This window comes from Triticum dicoccoides, chromosome 7A (genome assembly GCF_002162155.2).
Source record: "Triticum dicoccoides isolate Atlit2015 ecotype Zavitan chromosome 7A, WEW_v2.0, whole genome shotgun sequence".
NCBI classification, from domain to species: Eukaryota; Viridiplantae; Streptophyta; class Magnoliopsida; order Poales; family Poaceae; genus Triticum; species Triticum dicoccoides.
The window spans coordinates 486,947,292-486,957,558 of NC_041392.1; the positions used below are offsets into that span (position 1 = coordinate 486,947,292).

At 48.4% G+C, this 10,267-nt stretch overlaps 1 pseudogene; it reads right to left on the bottom strand.

Annotated features, from left to right (window-relative positions):
- Nucleotides 1–2,094: 2,094 nt before the first annotated feature.
- On the bottom strand, nucleotides 2,095–2,634 carry LOC119330232 (annotated as a pseudogene).
- Between the last annotated feature and the right edge of the window lie 7,633 nt (nucleotides 2,635–10,267).

Here is a 10,267-nt window from a genome sequence, read left to right on the forward strand (position 1 = left end):
CGTGGTTTCCTGACCATGGACATTGGATGTCGTTGATAACGGGATCACATCATTAGGAGAATGATGTGATGGACAAGACCCAATCCTAAGCATAGCACAAGGCCGTGTAGTTTGTCTGCTAAAGCTTTTCTAATGTCAAGTATCTTTTCCTTAGACCATGAGACTGTGAAACTCCCGGATATTGTAGGAATGCTTTGGGTGTGCCAAACATCACAATGTAACTGGGTGGCTATAAAGGTGCATTACGGGTATCTCCGAAAGTGTCTGTTGGGTTGGCATGAATCGAGACTGGAATTTGTCACTCTGTATGACGGAGAGGTATCTCCGGGCCCACTCGGTAATGCATCATCATAATGAGCTCAAAGTGACTAAGGAGTTAGTCACGGGATCATGAATTACGTAACGAGTAAAGAGACTTGCCGATAACGAGATTGAATAAGGTATTGGGATACCGACGATCGAATCTCGGGCAAGTAACATGCCGATGGACAAAGAGAATTGTATACGGGATTGATTGAATCATCGGCATCGTGGTTCATCCAATGAGATCATCGTGGAACATGTGGGAGCCAACATGGGTATCCAGATCCTGCTGTTGGTTATTGGCTGAAGAGATGTCTCGGTCATGTCTACATGGTTCCCGAACCCGTAGGGTCTACACACTTAAGTTTCGGTGACGCTAGAGTTGTTATGGGAATTAGTATGTGGTTACCTAATGTTGTTTGGAGTCCCGGATGAGATCCCAAACGACACGAGGAGTCCCGGAATGGTCTGGAGGTGAAGATTTATATATGGGAAGTCATCATACGGTCACCGGAAGTATTCGGGGGTTTGCCGGTATTGTACTAGGACCACCGAAGGGGTTCCGGGGGTCCACTGGGAGGGTCCACCTGCCCCGGAGGGCCCTATGGGCTGTATGTGGAAGGGAACCAGCCCCTAAGTGGGCTGGGCACCATTCCCCCCTAAGGCCCATGCGCCTAGGGTTGAGGGGAAACCCTAAAGGGGGCGCCCCCTTGGCTTGGGGGGCAAGCCCCTCCCCTTGCCCCCCTCTAGATCTCATCTAGAGGGGTCGGCCCCTTCCCCCTTCGCCCTATAAATAGAAGGAGGAGGGAGGGTAGCAGCACCTCATCCAAGGCGCAACCCTCCCCCTCTCCTACACCCCCTCCTCCTCCGTTGATCTTGACGAAGCCCAGCCGGAGAACTGCAAGCTCCACCACCACGCCGTCGTGCTGCTGGAGTTCTTCCCCAACTTCTCCTTCCCCCTTGATGGATCAAGAAGGAGGATACATCCCCATGCTGCACGTGTGTTGAACGCGGAGGCGCTGTTGTTCGACGCTTAGATCGGAATCAACTGCGATCTGAATTGCTGCGAGTACGACTCCTCCATCCATGTTCTTGTAACACTTCCGTCTCGCGGTCTTCAAGGGTATGAAGATGAACTCCTATCTCTCTCATTGATAGTCTCTCCATAGATTGATCTTGGTGATGCATAGAAAAATTTTAATTTCTGCAATGATCCCCAACAAAGGCGTCCTGGTACCGTTGCTCCTAGATGGCGCTCTGCCAGGATCGACCAAAACAATAGGTGAGGGAAACAAAAAAGGGGACGGGGACAAACCCTAGGTATTAAGAACATCGGGAATCTTGTATCCATCAGATCGCCATCGCGAGATACTAGTGTGACACCAGAAAATTTATAGTCAACAGCACAAGTAGAAAAAGGTGTTATCTCTACTGGAAGCATAACACCTCATGGATAGTTGTTCAGCAAATAGAGACCATGCTTTACATGATGATGTCCCCTTTTTGCTGAGCTTTCACAAAAACAGGTACTCACATTTGACATAATTTCTCATCTTCAGATGCCAATCCCTTTTGCTGGATGTTTATTATATATACAAAACAGCACAATGGTACGCACGCAACTGGGACGATCATGTTTAGGTACAAATATAGTTTGCTGGATATTAAGGAGCGCCATGGACTAGAATTCCTAACTGAAGATTCACAAAATCAAGACCAGCATGAAGCTAACTGAGCACTTGGACTGGAACAATGCACTCACACATGGGCGGAAGATAACAAGGCAAGAGCTTACGGCAAGATGTAGGTCCTAGCGAGCAGGAAGTAGATTGTCCAGAACTGCTTGTCCTTCATGTGGCGTGGGCACAGATCATACCAGACCTTAGCGAGTTCCTGCAGGGATCACAAATTACAGTTTGAGACATGGGAGCCATCTCTATCTTGGGAGAAGCGCAGGACGACATCTGCGGGAGACCTACCTTGGCTCTGGCAAGCATGAGGACGGCGTGCCACTTCTACCAGTCCGAGAGCTCGGCCGCCGCCTCCGCAGATCCTCCTGCGACAAAGCATAGCACCACCATTAATCGAGAGGGAACTAGCAGGGGAGCGGAATCGAGAGGGGGGAAGGAGGGGGTGGAGCTGGAGGGCAGAGGAGTTGAAGGCGTCGGGGGAGAGTGTCCAGAGGAAGTCGAGGAGCTGCGGCGTGACGCCGAGCTCCTCCACGTCCTCCTCCTTCCCCTCCGCGACGGAGGGTTTGCTTGGGCCGATTCCGCAGCTACCGCTGCCGCCGGCACGGCGGCAGAACGACCATGGGAACAAGGAGAAGGCCATCGGCGGGCAAGTGGGCTGGGACGGGATGCGGCCGGCGACGGCGATCTGGTGGATACGAGATTCATCGGCAAGCTCTCTGGACTGAGGAGGGAGCGGGCAGAGGCGCGAGACAGGGAGCGGTGGCCACGCGGCCGTCGGCGTGGCACACGGAGCGGGGGATGGAGGTGGAGGGGATCTGGATCGGGCGTTGGTGGATTTTTTTAGACAAATGTAGGTTGAGTGGTGTAGGATGGTTGCGTGTGGGAGTGTATCCGGGGGTGGGTGGTGCGGGAGACTAGTAGTAGCGCGGGTGTCTGACCTGTGCTATGGCTATCCACGTAGTAGTAGCGTAGGTTTTACAACCCACGCTACTACTACAGTTTGTGTGCCGGGCACAATTAAAGATATTTACTAGTAGCGTGTTTTTTTGTCACGTGCTACCAGTAATATTTACTAGTAGCGTGGGTCAATACAGCACGCTACTAGTAAATAGCAGTAGGGCTGGGAAATATAGCGCGCTACTAGTAAGCGTGTGTCTATAAGCTTTTCCCTAGTAGTGTATTGCAGCTCTTGTTGTCGAACAATACTCAGTTTGGGCAGGCAGCTAAGCCTCTTATGGCACATGTATTAATTTATCTAGTTGACAAGAGGTACCAAATGTGTGAAACTAGAGAAAAATACAGTGCACCATTGTCAATTTTTCTGTCTCTTACTTTGAGAGTCCATCGAAGCTGAATTATCACCATACAAATGAATCATCACCCAGCTGCAGTGTTTTATATTTGGAATCCATTGAACTGAAAAAATCCTACAATGTTTACTAACAAACACTACTAGGTGAACTGCTAAAAGCATACAAGCATAGAAGGGGGCAATGATCTGGTGCTACATTGGCGGCTCGATAAGAAAAAAGTAGATGAGCATACAATCATTATTATATTTTTGACGATTTTAATTTTGGCTGAACTTTCTGGTTTCTTGACTTTGAACTAATGTATTTTTGTAGGGGCATGCTTCAGCCAGGAAATGGGGGCTTCCTTGAACAAAAAATTGGATAAAGAAGGATCCAACCAAAGTGCAAACTACTCTGAACTTTTATTGAGATTTTTCTTGAACTGAAGCACGCTACATTGCACGACAAGGTCGAAGGATTGGTAGAAGTTGCGATGAAGGTCGGGCCCAGCGCAAATGTGAGGTAGTTGGGTCAGGGTAGGACGGCGCTGAAGAAACCTTTACGGCGCCGGCAAGCATGGAAGACGGCGAGCGTGTTGGAAATTTGCCCTAGATGCAATAATAAATTGGTTATTATCATATTTCCTTATTCAAGATAAATGTTTATTATTCATGCTAGAATTGTATTGACCGGAAACTTAAATAAATGTGTGAATACATAGACAACACAATGTCCCTAGTGATCCTCTACTAGACTAGCTCGTTGATCAAAGATGGTTGGTTTCCTAACCATATACATGAGTTGTCATTTGATAACGGGATCACATCATTAGGAGAATGATATGATGGACAAGACCCAACCGTAAGTTTAGCATCAAACCATTTAGTTTATTTGCTATAGCTTTCTTCAGGTCAAGTATTTGTTCCTTAAACCATGAGATCGCGTAACTCCTTGACGCTGGAGGAATAATTAGTGTATCCAAACGTTACATCATAATTGGGTGATCATAAAGGTGCTATACAGGTATTTCTGAAGGTATCTGTTGGGTTGGCATGGATCAAGACTGGGGTTTGTCACTCTATATGATGGAGAGATATCTTTGGGCCCTCTCGGTAATACAACATCTTAAAGAGCTTGCAAGCAATGTGACTAATGAGTTAGTCATGGGATCTTGTATTACGGAACGAGTAAAGAGACTTGCCGGTAACGAGATCGAACTAGGTATGGAGATATCGATGATCGAATCTCAGGCAAGTAACATATCGTCGGACAAAGGGAATTGCATACGAGATTAACTGAATCCTTGACATCATCGTTCAACCGATAAAATATCTTCATGGAATATGTTTTAATCAATATGGGCATCCAAGTCCCGCTCTTAGTTATTGACCGGAGATGTGTCTCGATCATGACTACATGATTCCCGACCCGCAGGGTCGCACGCTTAACGTTTGTTCACGCTAAAGTAGTATTGGGATATTTGATGATTGGTAATCGAATGTTGTTCGGAGTCTCGGGTGAGATCCCTGACGTCACGAGGAGTCTCGGAATGGTCGTGAGGTAACTATTTATATATTGGAACTCATATTTTGGGTTCCAGAAAAAGATGCAGTTTTTTCGGTATTGTACCATGAATCTACTAGAAGGTTCCGGAGGATACTGGAGGGGTCCGGAAGTCCACAAGTGGGTCCACCATGACCCACGTGCTGGCATGGGCTGAGGTGAGGCGCCCTGGCCTTATTGGTATAGACACACCAAGTCCTCAAAAGCCCATGTGACTAGGGAAGGGGGAAAAAGGGGAGTCATAGTAGGAATAGGATTGGATTTGGAGTTCAAATCCTCTCCCGCTTGGCTGCACCCTAGGGCTTGGAGGGGCTGTTCCCCACTCCCCTCGGCCTATATATAGAGGGGAGGGGTGTCCCAAGAGTACACACCAAGCCCTTGGCGCCCCTCTCTCTTTCCCGTTACTCCGTAGTTCATCTGTCCTTGTTCTAGTCGCGCTTGGCAAAGCCCTGCTGAATTAGCTCCACCACCACCATCACCACCACACTATCGTGCTAGTTGTGATCCTATCTACTTATCCACCTTCTCTTGCTGGGTCAAGGAAGATGAGACGTCATCGAGCTACACGTGTGCTAAACTCGGAGGTGTCGTCCATTTGGTATTAGATCGGTTGGATCGCGATCGGATCGCGAAGAGTACAACTACATCAACCGCATTATATACGCTTCCGCTTTCGGTCTACGAGGGTATGTAGACACACTCTCCCCTTTCGTTGCTATGCTTCCACTAGATAGATATTGGATGTCCGTAGGAATTTTTTTGATTTTAATACTTTGTTCCTTATATATATGTCTTCAGATTATTTACAATACACACGTAGTCTTCTTAATTAGGCAGCTAACATGATTAAACCAAAAATATGCATGTATATACATCAGATGAGTGCGAACGTCAAAACAAAGGGCGATCGATGACGCAACAAGCAATTATATACGTACTCCTTCCGTTTTTATTTACTCCGCATATTAGTTTTGGTCAAAGTCAACTTTGTAAAATTTGACACAAAGTTTATAGACAAAAATATTAACATATACAGTAACAAATCAATCCATTTGATTCATTATCGAATGTACTTTCACATGATATAGATTTGTTATCATAAATGTTTATATTCTTTTCTATAAAATTAGTTAAACTTTACAAAGTTTAACTTCAGTCAAATCTAATATGCAGAGTAAATAAAAACAGAGGGATTACGTATGTAGAGTTTTTTTGCATGGACGTATGTAGAGCTGACACAATACCAGTACTGTAGTAGTAGTAGTAGTAGTAGGAGGAGGAGGAGGAGGAGGAGGTGCTGCATGCAGAGCGATACATAGGCGTAGTAGTAGTCGAGGTGGCCGATACTTGGACAAGCAAGTCACATGATGTTGCAGACCGAAGACGATGTTGCGACCTCCGCATCCTCGTACGCATGCACCTCGTATGCGGCGACCTCCGCATCTACCTCGTACGCGGCAGGTCCCTGCACGAAGGGGGCGATGCGTAGAAGCCTAGTAACGGCTGCGGGTACACCTCGACGGCCTGATGGGCAATGGCAGACCTTCATGGGGCCAAACTATTAAGGGCTTGAATATCAAAGATTTCTCAGAGTTCATGCATAATTTTTTTTCTTTGCCCCCTCAACAATCTTCACCAAGCTCCGCCACTCCTGGTGGGGCACGTACTGATGCAGCGCTGAAGCCACCACCAGAGGAGGAGAGATGGCCTAGTAGGGCGTGTTCTGATGCAACACTGGAGTCGCCACTGCTGGAGGCAGAGCAAGAGGATGAGCGACGCGCCAGAAGAGGAGCTGGAGGAGGACCCACAACGGCCGAAAGTAGAACTGGTGGAGAAGCTGCGGCCGCTACTATTGTTGCTGGCTTCTTGTCGTAGACGCACTTATGGATCTGGACAGCGGCTAGTGCGAGGGTGCCTCTGCCTTCACCAGAGATCGTAGTAGGGATCCCAAAACTGTCGTCGCCGCCTCCGCTCATGGACAGGCGGGTGGGACAGGCTGCTGGGGTATGGCACACCGGGCAGGCGGGGCACACGGTGTCCGCCGATGATGAATCCATTGGGCCAGGGCGGTCGGGGGGTGAGGGGCATCAGCGCGCCGAGGGCTAAAGTGAATTGGGGTTTTAGGCTACATTGCTTTCTTGCTTCTGGGGATTTCTTGGAAGGTGAGCTGGGGTGTTCACCTATCAGCGGGAAATGCTATATTTAGATGGTGAAGGGGATGGATTAGACGCCGGCGAGAGAGTGAAAAGACGTGCTTGAGCCGGGGCGTTCTAGAGGGGAGGGCGTAAGCGCGTTGGGGTTTCTAGGTTTATTGCTCTCTGCGTTTCTTGGACGACGCTTTGATGTTCATCGATCAGCCAGTCTCTGCTTCTATTTGTAGAAATGTTGGGAGAGCAGGGACGCCGGAGAGACAGGGAGAGACACGTTTGGGAGCCGGTACATAGGTGTCACCGACCACACAAGATGGCATGAGAGGGTTACTTTTTTATGAGCAGAAGGGCTTTACGCTCGCAGTTGTACTAGTGTACTAAAAGAGATTTTTAGATATTTCATAGACCCTTTGAGTAAGACTAATTTGTATAGCATGTTTTAAGGATTAGAATCTTTAAACAAAAAAACTACGTTACTTGATCATTTGATCTTATAGGCAGTTTTCTTAGGGCATCTCCAATGCCGACATGCAAAATAGACATCGTATTTGTCCGTGTACTAGTGTGGAACTGTCCACAAACACAAATGTGGAAGCCAGGCATCCAACCCCATCCCATGAATGTTTGCCGCTTTTCTTTTTTTAAGTCTATAACACTCAAAATAATTATAGAAAAATTGCACAATTCATCCATCCATAAATGAAATGCAAATATGGCTAGTACAACAATAGTTCAAATGTATATATTACATCCTGGATAACCAAACATTCAATAAGTTTTTAGAGTTCATCGATTTCAAATTCAATGATAATCGCACATGTCATCCTACCCCTTGACCTTCATCCAACAATTTATGAACGTAAATGGCATGCCTTCGTCCTGTAGTACAACACACAAACAACGTATCCAGGCTATACAACATGATGATTATCATGTTGAAACATTGAGTGAAGCGATGAATTGATCAACATGTAGAGCAACAAGGAGCAAAAACTTACAATCTCAATGGTTTGCGAGCCCATGGCCACCTTCTCTCATTTTGCACAATCACACCACAAAAATGTGTGACAAAATTGGAGATGGTGTACCATTGATGGGCTAGCGACTTCATATTGCGATCACGGATCATGTGCAGGTCACATGAAACGTAGCATGCATATTTTGCCAAAAGAACGAGCCCCCTGCCTACGAAGTCCGCAAATACAACGTTCATCTGCCGCACATTGCACAACAACTTATCCTCCATCACCGAGTATCGTGCCATTATGCTTACTCTAGAAACAATACAAAGATTGACAAAAAAGGTCAATGGCATTTGACCGAACACCTGCAGGGCAATGATGTCTGCCATAGATGTGTTGGCACAGGAATGGAGGGTACCAGGATACAGATGGATCCTGGGTGGTTGGCGTCACAGTCCAATGTGGGCAGGCGTGTGGGCGGATGCTATAGGCGTCCGAGGATGCCAGGACGACGGCATGAGAGGTATAGCAACATCGTCGAACAAGGAGCATGAGGATTTGAGTAGGTCAAAGGTGTCAAAGCCCTATGCGACAGTGGTCCGGACACACTTGAGTGTGGATCTCCCAAATGGGTATCCAAGCTAGGGCTTGCACTCTCCTGGGATGCAAATCATGTGACATGAAGAAAGAATAAACTTGATCTTTAAAAGTTTGAACAACTGCCACACCTCTCATCATCATTACCAGACCACACCATGCGGTAAGGATAAGGTAGGTTGCATATATAGTTACTTTTACCTGCACATATACCAGACCACATCAAGTGGTAAAGGTAAGAGACCTCCAACACCAACCCTCAACCGCCTGCAAACGCCCAGGACGCACGGTCCGAATGTGTTGTGTCATCCAACACGATCCTGCATTGGTCCGCAGGGCAGTCTGGATGCACTTTCTCCCGTAAACCGGAGACAAATATGGTGGGCTTTGCGGGTGTCTGGAGACAAGCCCGCTTCTGTGTAACGCCCGGGGCCGATGTGCCAGGTGTCTTCCAGCTATTCGCCGTTGTTGCCATGTCATTTGCTTGTGTGTTGCATCTTATCATGTCATCATGTGCATTGCATCATCATGTTTTCAAACTTACATCCGTCCCGGTCTCCTCGTTCTCTCCGTTGTCCGTTCTGAGCCCAAACACACTTGCACGCGCCCGCGGCATGTCCGAGATATTATTTTATAAGTGGCCGGAAAATGTTCTCAGAATGGGTTAAAAGTTGGCATGCGGTGTTGTTATGTTGTAGGTAGGCCGCCTGCCAAGTTTCATCGCATTTGGAGTCCGTTTGACGCCCCTACGGATAACTATAGCGACATTATAGTCGATCAAAACGTCGGACGTTTTCGGTCTCGGGAAACAGTTGCCGGGCTGCACTCCTCTCCTCTCATCTCAGCCCACTACCACTCACCGCCAGGCCCTACCTAACCTCTCTCGTCAACCTGCGACCCTCCTCGCGCACGCGCCCGAAAGCTGTCCCGGACCCGACCCGGGCAGTCGTCACCGTTGGATCCGAAACATCCCCAAACATCTACAAAACATCTCCGTTTTGTTAATTGGGCTCCCTACCTATTTTCTCGGACCAGCATATTTTTGTGAGTCCAATTAAATTACCTGCATGTTCAAATTCGTTCCCTAAATCCCTCTTCTTCTTTTTCTTCTCTCTATTTTTTTCTTCTTTCTTGTCTCCCTCTTTCTTTTAAGGAGTGTAAGTGAGAGAGGTTAAGAGAGCAGAGCCCGCGGTCAGGCGGCCTGCTTCCCCGTGGCCCATTTGGCCAAGGCCTCCCACGTTAACCCACCTATACTGCTAAACCTAACCAGTCCCTCGACCCCCCCTCGTTTTCTCTCCCTCGCGCCGCCACACAGGGACGAGGAGCCAGATCCCATCTCCCCTCCTCACCTCTCGTTCCTTCCTGCAGCGAACCCAGACCCGCTCGATCCCCAACCAGCGCCCACGCTCCTCTCTCCTCTCACCCAATCCATGGCCTCTCCCTTCCTCTCGCTGCCGCCTCATCTCGCCGGTTCGCCGTGGTCGTTTTTGACAGGAGCAGCAACTCACATGGCCGCTAGCCCCCGCAGTGCCAGGCCGGCCCGCCGCCGCCATCACGAGCCTGCGCCCAAGCCGGCTACCAAGCCCCTCGCCTCGCGCCGCTGCTTCTCCTCACGTTGCACGAAGCACTCTCGCGCCGCCAGTGGAGGCCAACTCTGCGGCACCTCCGGTCGTTGCCGTCCAGGACGACCCCAAGCTCCTGCTGCAGTC